General features: G+C 36.0%; 1 protein-coding gene across 4 annotated transcripts in view; it reads right to left on the bottom strand.

The window, feature by feature from the left end:
* ZNF385D (zinc finger protein 385D) overlaps positions 1 to 19628 on the bottom strand; it is a 428245-nt gene that overhangs the window by 232621 nt on the left and 175996 nt on the right. The gene's annotated exons all lie outside the window — the stretch shown is intronic.

Consider the following 19628-nt stretch of genomic DNA (forward strand, 5'->3'; position numbering starts at 1 on the left):
CAGCAGAAGCCTAGAGAATAAAGATACTGGATGATACCAGAGGCCCCTAGACTACAAATCACAAATGGCCTGCTATGGATCACTGAAAGAATGAAACCTTGACAGCTGGCTAGAACTGGTTTTAGCATAGCACAAAAAGAAAGAGAGAAGTTGTATATGACATAGACACAATATCCCACACACAGAAAATAACAAGGAGGTATAAGACAGTCACAGACTGTACACAAATAAGAACAAAGAAGGAACAGAAAGGGAGGAATAGCCCCAACCTTATCTCCTCTAATAGAAACACCCACATTTGATTTATCTGTGCACATCTTCCCTCGTGTTCAACAGAGGACATGCTTTGTCACTCATGCAGCTCCACGGTCATCATTAAAGTATTCTTTTTGCTATAGTAGTGGGTTAAGTAAATAAGAATTTTAATTAGCTGTGTATATGCATGTCTGTATTTTGGTCCAGCATCCCCACATGATAACGTTGATTAACTTCCCAACACCAAGTCACACTACACTTCAGCATAAAAAAAGATCTAATAAAAGCACAAATGCATTAATTCACTTGTGAAATAGTTGGTGACGAGACTTCTCCTTGTTTCCTCAGCTTCCTTTGCTAGGAGTGAGATACCACCCATATCTTTAAATCTCAATCTGCTGTTGCTGGGCCTCCATTAACATACCCTTGAAAGAAGTACTGGTGTAAAGGGGACTTTCCTGTAATTTCACTTTAAATTCTTTGTAACATGGCCTGAAGCCTTAGTGCTTTATGGGCTCAGGACATGGAGTGCTGCAACAGGATTGTGTTTCCTATAATTTTCTCTTTCCTCTAGCTTGATCAAGAAAGCTTAACCAGGAAGAAAGCAGTGGCAGCCAGTGAGCTTCTGTGACCAGGAAACAAAAAAATCATTGATCCATAGGAAAGATGGCAAAAAAATAGTCTATGATATACACCTACCTGTGTAATCCACTGCTACAGAAAATGAGTTGAATAAGGTAAAATTTTAAAAGTCTACAGCATCTTATGGCCTCTAACATTATTTGCTATGTGTGATGAAATAAAAAATGAACAATCTATGCTTCCAAATGTCTTCATTAATTTGTATTGAATTCTTGAAGCAGTACTCCCCAAAATACAGCAAACAAGAACTCAGATACCGAGCGGAAACCTAGCATACCAATGGCTTAAACACTCTCTAAGAAGCAGAAGACTACATTTTCTCCTCAACAGGACTACAGTATACAAATACTCAAACCAACACGTTAAAATAAGGTTTGGTATACAAAAATGTTAACTGTTATCCTCAGTAAAGATTACTGAGGTTGTAACCTTTTTTCTTTCATGAGTTACAATCCAAAATTAACAACTTATTTCTATGTCACAAAAGAACTGGAAGAAATCCAAAGTATTGCAAATTGCATTGATTTTTGATTATGCAAGTGAAATGAGAAAGTTGAAATACAATTTTGTACTTCTTTCTTCACATTAAAACAACTGAAATTCTGTATTAATACAGTGCCTGCTGGACCAGAGAGACAAGGACTTTTTATATATCAGTGACTACTGTTATCACTGAAACAAATCTGATTCCAGTCAAATGAGCATTTGAGTATCACCTGCATAGGGGACTGGCTTTAGAACTGGGGTTGCAGGTGCTCTGTTACAATAGCACCCTATATTAAAGAGACATAAAGCATATTATCTCAGGCCTCCCAGGTGTATAAGCAAACTCTCAGATGGTAAATTTTCAGTGCATATAGACGAGATAGGTATCTACAAGCTCTGTGGCTGTGGGCACTTAGGGAATGCTGCAGAAAAAATGTCTGCATGAATTTATTCTGCTTTTGCTCTACCTAGCCAGAAGCTATGTGGCCGCATTAGCACCTGATTCAGTACATCTCGCCTTTGACCTTGGGCTTTACTTTTATGCAAACTATGGCTACGTGACTTATGGCTGACTCTCAAAATAAGCAGAACAATTTTTTATCTATCTGCATTCAAAAACATCACGCAGGCATTCTACACAGTGCCCAAAGCTTTGAGAACTCAGCGCTTCATCCAGGGAGGCTGCTTCTAGTCTCATTGCAGCCAAGAGCCTGACAATCTGAGGAAACTTCACTTTCTTTCAGTATGTGGCACAGAACAAATCCACATTAATATTAATGTAGTCGTCCATAAATAAAGAGTAAGATGATATGAAGGGATAGCATTTAAAGAAGGAATATAGGTCACTGATCTTACTGTGGTTTTATCATCTCATGGTTATCATCTCAACTAGTTATGACATAAAATTTTACAGCTCACAAACGTCTTACAAATTAAGCACTCATTAAACATAATTTATTTTTTCTGTGATAAAATTAAACTGAATTAAAGATATACAATTTTGAGCAGACAAGAAATACTATGAAATGCATTTAAGATCAGGTTCTGTAGGTTTAAGAAATCAAAATAATTAAGTCAATGCTCCTACCATTCTTAATTTCGAATGTCATAATCTTGAAATTGCAGAAAACCAATCAGTCCTAAAAGTCACTGTAGGTTACATTTCGATAGTTTATGATATGTCTACTGAGATGTGCAACACATCACATATTCCATCTTTGAATTTAAATCACTAGGTGTTCCTATTTTTCATTTTTTAAAAATGCAAAGGGCTTTGGCATTCCACAACAGCCACCTATCAAGACAAGTTAAAACCTCAAATATTTGCTTTTCCGCACAGAGATTAGAACTCTAACTTCATGAGGATTACTAATTCAGTATTTTTCCTTTGATCACAATGTAAATTCATTGTAGACTCATACCTCATAATGATCCATCTGTTAAGTTTTTCTCTTCAGTAGCTGTTAAAATTAGGAGAGGATTTGTTGGTGGGTTATTTTTATTCACAACCACATTAATGCAAGTCCTAAACTAATCAATTTGCATTATGTAGCCTTTCATGCAGTTTGCACAGATTTACAGCTTGGTTGCTTTATCTAGTTTCATGCCTGTGAGACAGCTGTTAGGCATTTAGCTAATCTAATTCTAGTCCCCAGGGGGGTTCTGGTTTGTCCATTGAAAGGTAGATGCATGGACCACAGTTTACCATCTAAAGCATCTTATGTCAGTACTTTATAATTTATTTATTTTTACTTTATGATTCCAGATCCAAAATTTTTGTGAAAAGGTTCATTAGAACTGTCTGAATAATCAGAGTATAACAGCTATTAGCTACAGCTGGCTTCTAATTTTAATTTTCTCATGGGTATGTTTAACATCTCTTGTATCGTTTAAGCCTATCGCACTGATTTCAAGGGGTAGTAAGCAAAGGTCTTTTTTAATATATTCAATCTACATAAAGTTATAAATCATTTTCTGTACAGGGGTTTCGTTCCTTCTGCTACTTTTTTTTTTCCTTTTTTTATTTTTTTTTTTTTTTTAATGATACTTAATAAGGGGAAAAGAAGAGATTAAACCTTCCCTTGTTTGACTGTACCTCTGCCAACAGATCATATCTGCAAAAGACCATTCAGCTTTCTCATTAAAATTCACAGTCCCTAGATGACTAAACTTAACTGGCGAAAAGTCAAGGAACATAATTGTTTAAATTACGAACATTTCTAAAACCAGTGCATTATGATGAAAGTCATCTATTTATATTGTGCCATTTCATTATGATTGTACATTCAATGGATATTTTATCTTGCTGTTAAAAAGGTAGTAAAGTGAAAGCCTGACAAAAAATGAAACAGCTTAATCTGCTGAATACTAACAATATTCAAAGCAAATTTATATTCACATAGGAAGTGAATTTAGATTTTTAAAAGTTAACTGCATTTTTTTCCTAATGCTATTTATACACTTGAGTGTATGGCTGCTTGACAGCTAATAAACAAGTTTATATTTAAACAAAAAACCAAGATAAAGTACTAGCTATATAATAATCGATAGAAATTCTGCCTCTGAGCTTCAGCAAAGAGCTCGCTTTAATAATGAAATCACAAACTATAAATGATAAAGATTACAGGCTGGCAGAAGATTGTGCTCCACCTTAAATTAATGGCAAAACCTTCTAGACCATCTTTTGCCCCATCTAGCTAGGCCATAGCCCAGCTTTAATCAGATCACACTCTTATGAAACAGCTGGCTTGAGCTGAGCTCACACATCTTTCCTCTGTAATCTAATGTGCCTAGTGGAGATTGGTATTAGTCTCTCACTAACCCTCTTCACTCGCCCTTGCTAAGACTTGCTCACATTTGGGTATGAATTTGCTGGTGAGCGGGCAGGGAGCGGACAATCTCTTCACCTTGATGTTGTTACTGTAGTCAGTGAGTCACATTTACGTTGTGGAACAAGGCTGGGCACACACTGGTCACCAGCAGCATAGGGGCTGCCCCACATCTATGAAGATTTGACTCTTGGAAAAAGGTTTAAGAGGATGGGTTAAAAACAGGGAATGAACCACACCATAGGAGAACCAGCTTCGTCCTTTGCCTCCCTGCAGAACATGTTTTTTCTGTTTATTTTCAGTTCCTGTTTGTCAGGGAACCAGACTCCCTGATGAGAAGGGCAGCAGGAGCCTAGAACAAAGTTTGCCTCACACAGTGTAACCCGTGTTTTTTCTTCCACCAATCCAGACAAGGCCTTCTTCCTATTTCAAATCCAGGTCAAAAGAATAACTGACCTTAAGTTAGTTAAACAAGAGTCTGGATGCACTCAGTGTTGGCAAGGTAAATTCACAAGTCATACTCTTCATGTCCCACATACATTAGCTTCATAGATCAAAAGCTACCTCGGATTTCAAAATGACTATTAAATCTTCCCAAAGCTGCCTTAATCATCAGTGATAACTTCTCACACGTGAGAAGTTCTTCACCGTTCCTGCAGCACTGGATGCATGTATTCCTGGACCACGCCAGTCTAATGTGTTTCCTGGCAAGACACAAGGCCAGCTAAGCAACATATGTTCCTTCTGTGCTGCTAGTATTTGCTAACCAGATGGTATTCAAAGAATGCAAGTCAGTGATGTTCTCTGTTAATCCATCTGTCCTGAAATTCTCACAGCTTGAAACACTTTCCATTTCTAAATACTAGGATTCAGTGAAATACAAGGTGACTGTGGCAAAATAACAGCAAGATCAGGTATACACCCTATAAGCAAGAACTCGCAAAGTAAATAAAACTTCCCATCCTATTGATTCTTTTCCTTGCAACTTGCAATGCAGCTGCTTTGCAGCACTACTTAGCATTCTGAGATCAGCTGGATATTGTTTGTACTAGATTGTTATTTATCAGTTTACTCTGCTGCATTTATTCAGAAAATGACAAAAATTACTTTCAAAGTAGGCCACTGAGAGTATTATTTCAACCACTTAAAACCCCAAATCTTAGTTTTAGTCCACCTTTCATACTGCTTAAAAACTTGAATTAGGAGAGAGCCAGGGATAGCAGTTGAATTTTATTTTCAAATATGGACACATGGATAACATTCAGATGAGCTTTAACCTCTGACCATTATATCCGTTAAACTGCAGAAAACACATCCTTCTCTCCCAAGGATAGTACATGCCACAAAAAGGTTAGTCAATTCAGATTTGGATTTATAATTACAATTATTTATTGATAATAAAACTATTTCAATCAAATCTGTATCTCAATAGCTAACTAAGGGCAGAGATCTCCACATAACAGCTGGTCAACTGCTTTTGCTTTATAAGCACAACAGTTCCTGATGCCTCCTTGAGTTGGCACTTGGTTTATAGTTCTATCTTTGTCTTTGCAGAGCTTCAATTTCAAATTATTGCAATGAAAAGATGAAAACATTCAGCTTCCTTTTCAAACTTACATTTACTTTCCTCTCCTATCCTCCTTGAATCTGAAAAAAAATCTATGGGAAGAAAACCTAAAAAATGAATTATTGTTGAATCTTTGCCTCAGCATTTTCTTTCATCTTCATTTTTACTGATTATCTTTCAACACTCCATCAAATAAACTGTTTTTCTCCAAATTTTCAAGCTTTAGTCAGTCTTTAAGGCAATTTGATGAATTTTCAATGGTCAAAACAAACAAAATATCTAAATCTTCTGTTTATTATGTGGATGATGTGTTCAGGTGCTTTTCACTTCATTTAGATGTATAAAGGTTTTTTCCCTCCTTTTGTTTCAAAAGATGTGGCATACTGTCCCCCAGGAACATCAACAGATAAAGAACAGGACTTACATCAGTTTGTCAGTCTGAGCACTAGAACATCAGAAAAATAATTTTAGGAAGAACGGATTTCTTTTTTTTCCTTTTTTTTTTTTTTTTTTTTTTCCTTCTGAGCCTGCTCCATTTGCATTATTTAATACAAGTGTGAAAATTCACATCAAAGCAGGGAAAAGATTTCATCCTCCTGAGTTTTCAGAGGGTCAATGAAAGGTTTTTACAAAATCCCTGAGAAATTAGATTTTGAATGACTTATATTTCAAGAGTTACTATACTTACATATAAATATATTAAATACATCTAATTTCTATGCTATCTTAAAAGTCAAATATTTCTACTATACCTTCTTTTATTTCCAACTACACTTGCAAAGCTAGTTTACAGGTCGTAATCTTTATTATTTGACTGAACAATCATATAGACAAAGACCAAAGGAACTACATTTTCACACCAATAAGGCACACTTCTCTGTTCATTCTCTCCTGTTCAGCTGATCTTGTAGTCCTTATGAACTTTTATATGGATAATAAAGGATATTATGAAAAAAGTATATATTTTACTAGAAATTACAACACTTCTGGTTTCTAAAATGTTTACAGATTGTCAACTGAGTTTTATTCAGTCATGGAAGAAACTAGGAATTAAGTTTACAGCTGTTAGTCAATATTTGAATAACTGCAATTAACATATATGCATTTTGTATTATTAAATTTTTACATATAATATTGTTACCAATGACAAATGCTATTACAGTAGTCTGTTGGACAGAATATTACCATTACAAATCTTTGCTATTTAACTACTACTCAGTATTTCATAGGAAATTAATTTAATGGTTTTAATTTTGGTATCCGTTGGACAAGCAATCACATTCTCTCTAAACCAAAATGAAACAAGCCCCTGTAGCTAGCAGTAACTGGGAACAATTAAGAGATGAATACTGAATTTTCCATACCTCTAGCAACAGCTTTAGCTGCTCTACAAAAATCTTCTCCTGCAGTACCAACCATGAGCACTAATCATTTCAAAATAATAAAATTAATTCAAACTTCCATATGCACAAAAACAGTTCAAGTGCAGAGAATACTATACTTTGGAATATGGTGGAGTACACTTAAGAGTCTGCAGTAGATGGAATACTATTCTCCTGACAGTTTAATAACTGTGACAGGGACCGGATTTTCAGACGCATTGCTAGGTCAGATAAGGGTTTCATATTGGGAGACTGAAAACAAAATTTTAAAAATCCATTTCAATTTCAGTAGATGCTGCAAAATGCACACACATAAATACTTTGCGTAAATAACAAGAGGAGCCAAGTTAGATGCCCAACACAAACTGAAAGGCAACTCCTCCTTCTGTACCTGTCAAAGCAGCAAGGTGTCCTTTGTAATCCAAAGGTCTCTATTTGGAGCTTTGGGCATCCAAATACCTTCTAAAACATGGCTTTCAGTGCCCTGTACTCCTTCAGTGTGCTATTTAGAAAAAAAAAAAGGATTTTTTTGTTTGTTTTCCTCAACTTGGAGATACAAAATGGAGCTAATCTGAGAACTTAAATTCCCTGGGTACACTTCCCCTGTTGTTAATTTAGCACAACCTTTTCTAAAGGGTATTTACGTGCAAAGGATACCTTTAGCTCTCACTGCAGTATGAAGACAACTTTGTACTCTCCTCTCACAACAAGGAGAGTACGTGGGTTGAACAAGTTAAGCACCAATACAAACTTGGCTTATTTATGACTTAAGACGGAAGTAAACTATTTTAATCCTTAAATGAGGCTGCTAAACCTTTGGAACACTCCATAGGGAGATAAGTACTATATATTATATTTATATGTGCACAGTAATATACTACTGCTCAAGATGTTCCAGTGTCGTTGCTAGAAGTGATAATGATATATGACATATCTGAGATGACAGCTGAAGGAGAGACACAAAAATTCGTCTCTCAAATGTTCTGTGCATCCACAACCTATGGCACTATATTATACATCAAATACTTTGGCCTGAGCTGAATTAAGTGTGATCTACAGCTAACATTTATTGTACCTGACAGTTCAGTAAATCTCTTTTTGGTCCTACAAGAAAACTGAGAGCAGTTTTGCTGTTCACCAGGATCTTAAGAAAAAGGGTTATTCACTAGTGGTTAACATTAACCCTTAGGAAGGCCGGTAAGTCATTTTAGAGTGCACTTGGCATTTTCAGGGAAACTGTACCAATATTTCCATCTAATGCTGAACACAACATGGGAACAAGGACGTAGCGCATACAGTAAAGGAAGCAAAGAAAGTATGGATTAAATATCATACACTATGTCAATAGTTAATTTTCTGCAGATATAGTCTAAATGGTTCACATATTTTTGTATATTTAAATTTAAATAGATTTTGCCTTGATAGGAAAGGTGAGGGAGACTCAAGAGCAATTTAAATCAGATGAAGATAAACATTAGCTGACAACATTTGCAAAAACTATTTTAAGCTCATGTATGCAACCCTCAATGTATTTCAATTTGAAATAAAAAAATACTTAAATGATGCAACTAGTTTACATGATTATCTAAAGCTTATGCAAAATACACAGCCCTACTTGAGGATAAAAAATAAGCTGGAAAATGTCAAGAAGGCAGCCTCTGTCAGATAATTGTAGGTCCGTTGCTTAACCAGCAGAATACAAAATTCAGGGCACAAAATTAAAGCAAATCATATGCTTTCAAATTTGAAAAGCTATTTAAGTTTTTGATGTTACCACAAAAGGAACACATTTACTTCATTGGCAAAGTATATATCTACCATTAATAACAACAGAAATGTTAACGACATATTTCAAATACGAAACAAATATAGGGACACACAAGACATGTTTTTCCATTAAAAAAAAGAGACAGACTATTTTCTAGTACATAAACTGGCTTTTTTTTTAGTGATATTATCATGAAGAATATTTCTACAGATGTAAGTACAAGGAGTACTAAGATACCAACAAAATCCTGTTTTACAAAACACAGTAAAGAAGTTTGATTTTGAAAATCTATTTTTGCCAATCAAACCCCCCCCAAAAGTAGACCACTTTTTTCTTCCGCAAATGTCGATCAGTTTCATAAAGCTGACATAAACTTCTTGTTAATTAATTTTCTTAAAGAATCGAAATTCAGAGGTACAGCAACTGCACAAACACTATCACAGCTCTACCAATATGATCTTCAAATATGAATTACAATAATACTTTTATTGTAGAGGGTGTGACAAAGTGATTGACTCAACATGCATTCATAAAAAGATACAGGGGAAAGTCGACATTTCATGTCATGTTCCAGAGAAAGTAAAGATTTAATAGGACAACATTCTTCACAACAAGTCTGAACTGAGCTTTCCCAGTCAAGACAAGAAACTACAGATTTGAAAGAAAAAAAAAAAAAAAGAAGCCCACCCTCCTGTTTCTTGGGAGGATTTTCCTAAGCTTCCATAACTTTAACTAGGACTGCTTCTTTTTGTTTTAAGCTTTACAGTGTATTAGCTTTTTTCTTGAACAGAGTAATAAGATAATCTCTACAAGCTGAAAGGCATGATCTTAATATAAAGGGCCACATAAGTAGATCAACTGAAAAAGTGACACAAAAATCAGTGATTCACATTCAAAGAAAAACATCACAGCTGTTTCAGGTCTGGGTGACCTTATTGCAGTTACAAAATGGGGATTTCAATTTTTAAATATTTTATTCAGAAGATAGTGATATTTTATTTATTTGGAGTAGCTTTACCCATGTTTTGACAAGTTGATAATCAATTACAGTATTGTGAAAAGAAGGATATCAGGGCTGCTACTTTTCATGAACAGCATCTGAATATGTCGCGCCCTAAATGAATAAAGTATGTCACTGCTTTCCACAGTATTATAGTTTGCACCACAGAATGCAGTCAACAAGTCTGTGAAGAAGAAGGTATATTTCGTAAGACAATTTTACCACTTCCCTAACTGTGCCAAGCCTGAATCAATCAAAACCAGTCACACTCTGGTGTTTGGGTGAGAATTTACTTCTTCAGGAATAAAATATGCCTTTCAAGTACATTATGGAGAGTATAAGTCAATATCACATTCTGCCATACTGAACTGATTAACTACCCCCATAAGTAAAGTAAAAAAGCTTCTAACAGCCTAAGTAAAACAATTTATAAAAATTAAGATTTATGGCATGTGAGCTCCTACATGACTCAGAAACCAAACACTGATACTATTTTTTTGAATGCTTTGCATACAGACACAATTCTGTTAATGCTGTCAAGAATTCCAAATCATGTCTTATGATAAACATTAGGAGAGTTATCACTGAGAGTGATTCATATATTACTTCACCCCATATGCAATATAGGGATACATACCTTATATATGAGTTTATTATAAATGGAGATGCTTATCTATAAGAAACATCCTGTTGAAATGAGTGGGATTACTCACAAAAGTAATAGCTCCTGCTCAGTTTATAGCTTTGCTGGATTAGAATTCTAATTTTTAAATACTGAAATAGGGGGAGTTCTGATTTTTGCCTTTAAGCTAGAGTTCTTCAAGCTCTAGCTTAAAGCAGTGTTTCTAAACATATCACATAAAATTAATTATAATCAACTTCAATATAAAAAAGTAACATCACAAATACTACTTTCAATTGTCAAGCCTGTTTTAAATTATCTGAAGTGATGACTCTAGTTATTATTGGTAGTATTAAACTGTGTTAAATCACTTCATTGTATGGTCCATCATCATTACAAAGATCAACAATAATTAAATAATGATCTAAGAGTTCATTATTATCTGTAATCTATATCAACTATAAATAGTAATTAGGGTGAGTACTTAAAAAGAAAGTTGGTTGCTGATCGTGGATATTTGACTGAATCCCATGACTTCTAAAGGCAGGTTCAGATCTACAGCACCATCTCACAGTTAGTTTCTGATGTAAATAACAGATCAAGTAAATAAAAAGGAAAGTGTTCTGTTTGGAAATGAACAACAGGGAGATACAACAACACCTAAACAACACCTAAACTCATAAGATGTATTACCAATATGCATGGAGAAAAAGAGACACTAAAACATATTTCAAAGCTGTATTCATAATACAACAGATTAGACTTCTCAAAAAAAGGTCAAACAAATTTGTTTTTTTTTCTTTCTATGGCTTAAAAAAAAATAAGGTATCATGGCAGAAACAGAAGTCAGGCACAAAGAGATAACAATATATTTCAGGAATTGATGGGCGATTTCATCAGATAGGTTTATCAGGAGTTCATTTCCAAGAGAAAGATTATCTTTCAGTAAATTAATTACTAATGTTTGCAAGGGCATGACAAGAGCTCTCCTCAGACTACATTATTATTCCTCACAAAGATGACAACGTGAGAGCCCTTTGTGAATTCCTACTCTTAGGAAAACTCACAATATACACAGTGTACCTTCAAAAAGAAAGAAAGAAAATGCACATCTGTATCAGAACCCAATACCTGATTTATCTTCTGCAGCAGAAAGTATACATGTCTTAATACTAGGTAACAGTTTTTTCCTGAATTTATATATGCACCATTTGTATCTTTTCTCATACTTCTACAAGCATGGACCTTAAAGCTTTATAACATTAAGATAATTTTTCAATATGAAAAATGGTCAAATTAGTATTGCTAGATTCTCTGTAATTAATACAAAAATGAAACCTATCAACCCCAGAGCTGAAGATTTAATAAATTCTGAATATTAGAATTACTGAGGGAAGCCATACATTGACCCCTGCTCATAGTAGAAGCCAAGCAGATTAATGTATCTTGCAAGTAATGTAACTAAAATGTTTCATGTGACTTCAAAAATTTTTCAGCTGCCCTGATACACTAGTCTAATGGTATTGGTATGTTTCATATACCTTGAAATTGAAGAACTAGTCCTCAAAATACAATGTAACATGCATATAAATGATGACACAGACTGCAGTATAAGACTTCAAAGAAATCAAAATACAGCAAGTATCTATGATGCAGAACATCTTCAATCACAGCCTCCTTTCTGTAACCTGTTCTTAATAATCTCCATTTTGGTGTTGTTTGATATTCCAAAGTATTAAAGACATTTATTTGTTCCTTTTTTGCAATGCAATTGAGTTCACCTGTGGATCTATTTGGCATAACACTTGTTTGTGTTACAAGCTTGAGGTTTTTTTCTGATTTTTTTTAAACTTGAGTAGATACTGTCATTCCTAGCTCTAATCTACTAGATGAAAGATCACTGAAGCATGGACAGCATAAAGCACCATAAATGATGGCAGATCTCTCAGTGTAAAGTGATGCTTTTATTATTTTTCATCTTTTGATGTTTTTAATGAAAACTTATGCTGGAACAAAACAGTCACACAAACAGTGCCTGAAGATTTAGAAAAACCTTCAGTTTTGAAAATGAGTAGAAGTCTATTTTACCTGAAAGCAGAATAGGATGAAAGCTACCTAAATGTCTTATGCTAATGATGTGTTTGCTTGTTTGTTCCCCCTTAAACAGAGATTTAAATATGTTCTCACACTGTTGGAGAGCATGCATAGCATTAAGTATCTTCAGAAAAAAAAAAAACAAAACACACTAGGACTTTCAGAGGAAAAAATTATTCTTCTCCCAACCCTGAGGAAGAGACGACTGGGTCTGAAGAGATTCTCAAGGCATACAGTCCCTATCAGTCTGTCAGATCATTCCTGAGACCTGACCCAATGAGATTTAACAGTCATGTCTATATAAGAAAAAACAAACAAACAAACAAACGTGAGGTTTCAAGCCATTGTAAGAACACTTCAGCTTTCTTCTGCTGAGGAGCTTGAACACTCATGACAACTGGTTTTGGGCTAAACTCATGCCTTCTCAAAAAGACAAGTCACTAAGTTGGCCCCTGCTGGCTAGAGGGAGAGGTAAGCGTAATATCTTTTCTTAGAACACTTGCCAAGAGGCAAAAATACTGTTGGTCTTATGTAGATGTGTAATGCAGGTAAAGGTAAGGCCCAAGGCCTGGAAAATGTTAATCTCAGCTAGGGAGGTGTGGTTTTGGCTAATAAAGCCAGAAGAAAAGTTCCAGAGGCTATTATGGGGCCTCTGAAAATTCAACATCCACAAGACTATGAGTGCTATAACATATTAGTTCACCCCGTGGTGTGACTTTGATCATCACTCTCAGTGCAGGGAAGAGTCTGGATCTTGCTGTGGCAGAAAATGTTGCCCTCTCCAAGCCAAGAATCTACCATTTTTGAAGGGTAACCACATATCTGAGTACTGAACCTCCTGCTTATGCCAAGCGGAGGTCTGATAATAACTGGGCATGTCCTGAGAATATTACAGTCATGGCGACATGATTTAACAGTATACAGGCACTGTCGTCAGGAGAGGAATTTGGCCTCAGAAAAATGAAGTACTCTCTTAAGTACTACAGGAATGATCTTGAAGTCTCCTGCCCATATTTGAAACAGTTATCAGAGATCCAGTTTGTCCTGAGAAGACCTAGGTAAGTATGGGGATGGAACCTAAAGCCATTACCTCAAAAAGAATTAGAGGTAAAGTAGTCATTTGGTCAGAGAGAAAGAAGCTTTTGAGAGATGAGTTGGTACAGGCAACCATGAAGAATGAAAGGCTGTAAGAAGCAAGCCTGAGGAAGTTGGTTCATGGATCAAATTTCATCTTCTTTAATCTGTAGTAGCCATCTCCTTAATCAACAACTATTTATTAAGCAGGGGTTTCTGGTTTCAGTACCGCAGAATTTCTGAACCACAGAAGAACATAACAAGAACTTGAAGCTTCTAATCTATACAGGAGTGCAAACTTCACTCATTTCCTTTCCTTCTTGACACTTTCTCACATGGAGAAATAAGGTCTGCAACGGCCCGTTTCTACTTCTTTTCTTCCAAGAAGGTTAAAAATGCAGGACCTCAGAAGCACACATAAACAGTGCAGGCTTTCCCACATGTGAATAAATGTACTTCATCCCTATGTGATTCTAACCCTATCCCAAATATATACTTGCAAAAACATATCAGCACTTAAAAAGGTAGAAATAAATGTTATGTGATTTAAAGGATATAAAGTCAAAAATAAGAAATAAACTTCATGTTTCCTAAACACCTGTTCTGGTTTTCCTTTTTTTTTTCCTTTTCTTCTTAGTCCAGCAGAGACGGTGCTTTCAGGTAGTTCCAGGACAATGACTGGCAAAGTCAAGGGATGCCAAAAAAGAAATCTCTTACCATCAGTAAATCTTAGTGTGTTAAAATTAAATTGTTCCACCAAAAAAAAAAAAAAAAAATCATCAAAACTATCTACAATATTAATACTGGAAATCCATCTGTCTTCTTATAGAATTATTCATTCCTTTTCATGCTTCCATAGTGAGCCAGTGCAAGGATTGTGAGAAGTCTCCCCAATCTAGTAACTGTCAAGTACCCAGAACCAGCTCACTCCTAAATTCCCATTTGTACAAATATCTGGTCCTGAATTTACTTCAAAACATTTTGACTCAGAAAGGTACAAAGTATTACCACAACCCTACTACATGCAGAAGAACATCATGCATTTTCATACGTAAAAAAGTGGTATTTATGCAACATAATATAACTAAGAAACAACCTGTTACTGTGACTGCAGTATGTCTTAAAAAACAATAAACTGAGCTGCATGGTTTATAACAAAGACTAGGCAATCCCAAAATGGTGCCAGAATCCCAGGGAAGCAGTAGACTGTACAGAAAAAGACAATCCACACTACTTCCACACACTTTCCTGAAAATACTTGTATGGTTTGTACAAAACCATGAGGGGGAAACACAAAATTTACTGCCAGCAACTGCTTCCTGATAAAAATGTCACAAGCCAGGAATTAAATTGTCTGTTGTTTATTAGGAAGCTAGAAAATTAACAAGGGATGGGGAAAAAACAGAATCACAGAATGTTAGAGATTGGAACAGACCTCAAAAGATCATCTAGTCCAATCCCTCTGCCAGAGCAGAAACACCTAGATGAGGTTACACAGGAAGGTGTCCAGGTGGGTTTTGAATGTCTCCAGAGTAGGAGACTCCACAACCCCCCTGGGCAGCCTGTACCAATGCTCCGTCACCCTCACCATGAAGTTCCTTCTCAAATTTAAATGGAACCTCCTGTGTTCCAGTTTATACCCACACAAGGGGCAATTCCTTGTGTTATCTTTGGTTGTCACTGAGAAGAGCCTGGCTCCATCCTCGTGACACTCACTCTTTATATATCTGTAAACATGAATGAGGTCGCCCCTCAGTCTCCTCCAAGCTAAAGAGACCCATCACTCCTGTCTACACCATGGTAATGAAAAGGTATGGAAATCTATGGACCTATTTGCAGACGGATAACACCTGTATCCATTACTACATTAAATTCTTGTTTATATATGTGTATAAAGTGATAGACAGGAACTAATGGATCTGCATTTCGGGAGTACATAGTCCTCGGCAACACACAGGCAGTTCCAAAGGTAAGCACAACAGAAATCTTGTGGGAGTAACTGAAGGTTTATGACTGCATAAAAACCATTAGAGGCCAAACAGAAACAAGCAACATAAGCAGCAAGTTTATCCATTCAATGGATATATTGATCACAATGAGTTGAGGTGAACTCAGAGATCAGCAATGAGGATGTTCTGTCCAAGGGCTAGTATGCATCTAAATTTTCCTGTACTCAAGCTCTCTTCTTCCTGAAATACTGATCCTAGAATATTTTGAAAATACACATTAGTCAAGAATTTCCAAACATCAGGTAGCCTTGAAGACTGATGCAGTAATCTGGTTACTGCATGACAGTCAGTCCTGAACATGACCACAGCACACATGACTAGGGCCTTAAGGTATAGGACAACCCTGTTATACATCCTGTATGTGTACTTGCTGCATACACATTGACGATGTCAACACTTTCAAGTCTGCCTGTAATCCAAGGCAGATATGTGGGAGCCAGTCTCAGAGCAATAAAGCTGGCAATAAGTCTGCAGAGTATTCAGTGGACCGCTTGGTGTAATATATCCAGAGATCTTGCTGTTTATGATATGGTGGAGCAACTGTCGCCATTCTCCACTGACACACACTGACACGGTTTTACATAAAGTCAAAAGACTTTGTGACTTTTCTGCTCCCAAATTTTCCCTCTGAATTTGTCTATATAGATGCAAAGCAGAGCACCCTTATGACCACAGAAAGTATTTAGAAGTTTGCAAACAGACATTTCAACTTCCCTTCCAATGCTGCTTCCAAATGTCAGGCAGGGAGACCATCTGGTACAAATTTTGTTAACAATGATCAATGGCTTTGACTAACAGTTAACTGCAGAGGCTCTGTGTCAGTGAAAAGAATAACTGCATAAATCCTCTTTGAGATCATGATTCTGAGGATGCTTGAGAAAAAAAAAAAACTTAGTAACATATCCCATTCAGGATGTAGGCAGAATGAGAGAGATTTTTTTCTTGTGCCATGATCTGAAATACATTCAGGATGATACTGCAACCAAGGCTCAGAAAATAACTTAATCAGATGCCTTTGTTAGAAAATCAAACGAACAAAAGATGAGATTGATTAAATTTTAGAAACTCTGTGGAAAATTAAGGCTATTCAAAGTAATTTGGACACAGAACTCTCGAGACAGCAAATGTCAGCTTAAGAAAAGTTTCTGTTGCTAGGAGACTGTAACAACAAAATGTCTATGTAGTAAAAGTACTTCTGATATATCAAGAAGAAAATGACTTGATTAAAGAATAAATGAATACTAATTAATATACCTAACAGCTAACACAAACAGATTCATTCAGGAGTAGTAACAGTGCCAGAAACCTCTCCTGATGCCAAGCTAGCTGCTTAGTTTTCTTCAGAGCAGATTGTCCAGCAGCCATGCCCAGCCCCAGTGAGCTACCACTTGCTCATATAGAAAGGTCACCCTCCTCTTCTCCCAGCCAACAAGGCTCTCATGCAATTTTTTCAGAGGACTGTTTTATTCTTCTAAGTAAAACTTAGGAGAAATATCAGGACATGAAAAGGAATTCTTCTATTCTCTTTTGTTATAGCTGCAAGATATTTTTGAGCTTTACCTACCTCAGAACTGTGAGAAGGCAACAGCCTTTCTTTCCACATACCAGCCTTATCCTCCGTAGCGCCAAGGATCCTGAGCAGCAAAATACTTTGATAGAAACCAAGTGACTTTTTTCCCCTGCACAAGCCCCGTTTAAAGCCAAGCAATCTGTAAGAGGATTCAGTTCTTTGGCACTGACCTGGAATCCAGATCCAACTACTACACACCTATTTTGCTGTATGATAGGTGCTTAAATTGGCAGATTAAAAAAAAACAAACCTCTCACCATTGTCTAAATTTTTGAGTGTTACTCAAGATGCTAAATTTCAGCATACAGTTTGTGTAAGAACATGCACATTACCATTTGCTAAAGCTCACCAGTAACTAAGTACAGGAATGCTAGTAATTTTGATCATCTGCCCATACCTTATATATTTTTTCAGACCAGGTACAGATACCTGACTTTTAGAAGGCCAACCCACCATAACACAACAAATTTGTGCTACCTCAGGGAGCAGGTGAAACATTTATTCTTTTTGTGCTGAAAAGTCAATGAAGGGAGACTAGTTAAACCCAGTAAATGTATATTAAAGACATTAATTGCCACAGACGTTTGTTAACTGCTTGACTGGTCACAGACGCAAACCTCATGAACAGAAACATTCTCAAGTGATTGCAGCACATGAATCCTTTTACCATTCTTCTTATTGATTTAAAGGGTACTTCTACAGAGGTTAAAGATTTATACAGCTTTTTCATCCAAGAGATGCTGAACCAAGTCAGTCTAATGACAGAGAAACTGAAGTGACTTTTGTGTTAATGGATACCATTCCAGTTCTCTCCTTTTAAAAACCATAAAATAAAACTCTATATAATGACATGAAAGATGGACATTGATAAAAAGGATATCAGTTCTAGTATGAACAGATACACAGAGCATGCCAAATAGACCATAAAATGTACCCCTTCAGAGAGCTAGACTGTGGAAAGTTCATAAAAAAAATAGATGCATTATGTTGCATTAATCTCAGTCAGCATAAGTAAAAGTAGCATAGATTATACTATTCTACTGCATTCTCTCTTCATAGAAAGAAAACTGATCAATGAAACACTTATCAAGCCTGAACAATATAAATCTACTGAGTTCAAGGGAGCAGTTGTGAAAGGCACTTGAATACGACAAATGACTTAGATTCTCTAGCTGGTCACTGAGGACCTTCCATATCAGTAGCAATAAAGACTTATCACAGATAAACACCTTGCTAAAATCTTTCAAGCAAGCCTGTGAGAGAAGTGCCTGTTGATCTGGGAATGCAGTTAGAGCTGGAATGCAGCTTGACATAATATGGCTTTGAATTAAAGTTTTCAACTGCTCCCATGAAACCATTACCAAGACCTGTCAGACCTCACTGTATCTGCTTTCTACAAAGAAAAGTTCTCTATGGACCTTTACCCATGTGACAACAGTTACTCTTAGCCAGCAATTGTTCTTTTTTAGTGTGTATCTAAAACATTTGAGCTATATATATTCTTTATATAAGACATATATACACATACACATCATTTTATCATCTGATGTAAAGGACTTGGGTTAATGAGAGATTCATTCTAGCTTTGAATTTCCTTTCTTTGAACCACATATTAATCCTTTTCATTCTCATTTTTATTTAGACTGTTTCTGCCACGTGGTAAAGCAAATATAAGAAAAGCCTGATCTCAAATGTTAAGTCTATAAAAAATGTCTGTAAGTTATTTATGCTATCCACGGCACATGGCAGCACAGGACAGGAATGTGCTACAGCAACTGCTCTTATTTGCAGCTCTAGAGGAAGGAAAAGACGACAGGAGCAACTGGCTGCAGAATAAATGTCTGAGGAATCATCGAGAAAGAAGGATAAACAGAAATACGCAAAATACATAGCAGAAATAGCAGTCTCCAGCTGGACTTCAAAATAAATCCTGGAAAGCATAGGCCTGTTTGTAAAAGCAATACAAAGTCTTTCTCTTAAACTACTGCTATGAGTAGGCCAGGAGGAGCTCTGACACAGAAGCCACAGTGCACATCAAGAGCTGATTATGTCATTATTGGGAAGACTTGAATTTACATAATAAAGGAGTTGTACAAATAACTTTCTTTTTCTCAAATATGAAGTTATCATCCCAATAATATACTGGAATAATTTCACTTTTTGCAGCATTCTCTTCTCATTACAACAGGGCAAAATGCCCCTTAGTAGATTCATATATCTGAAAGAATACTTTTCTCTTCAATACAATACTGTACAACTTAACAAGCATCACAGATGTAATGTCTTTAATTATAGAGGTTTCCACTACATTTCTCTCATATGGTGTGGGAA

The sequence above is a fragment of the Columba livia genome, chromosome 2, assembly GCF_036013475.1.
Source record: "Columba livia isolate bColLiv1 breed racing homer chromosome 2, bColLiv1.pat.W.v2, whole genome shotgun sequence".
Classification (NCBI taxonomy): Eukaryota; Metazoa; Chordata; class Aves; order Columbiformes; family Columbidae; genus Columba; species Columba livia.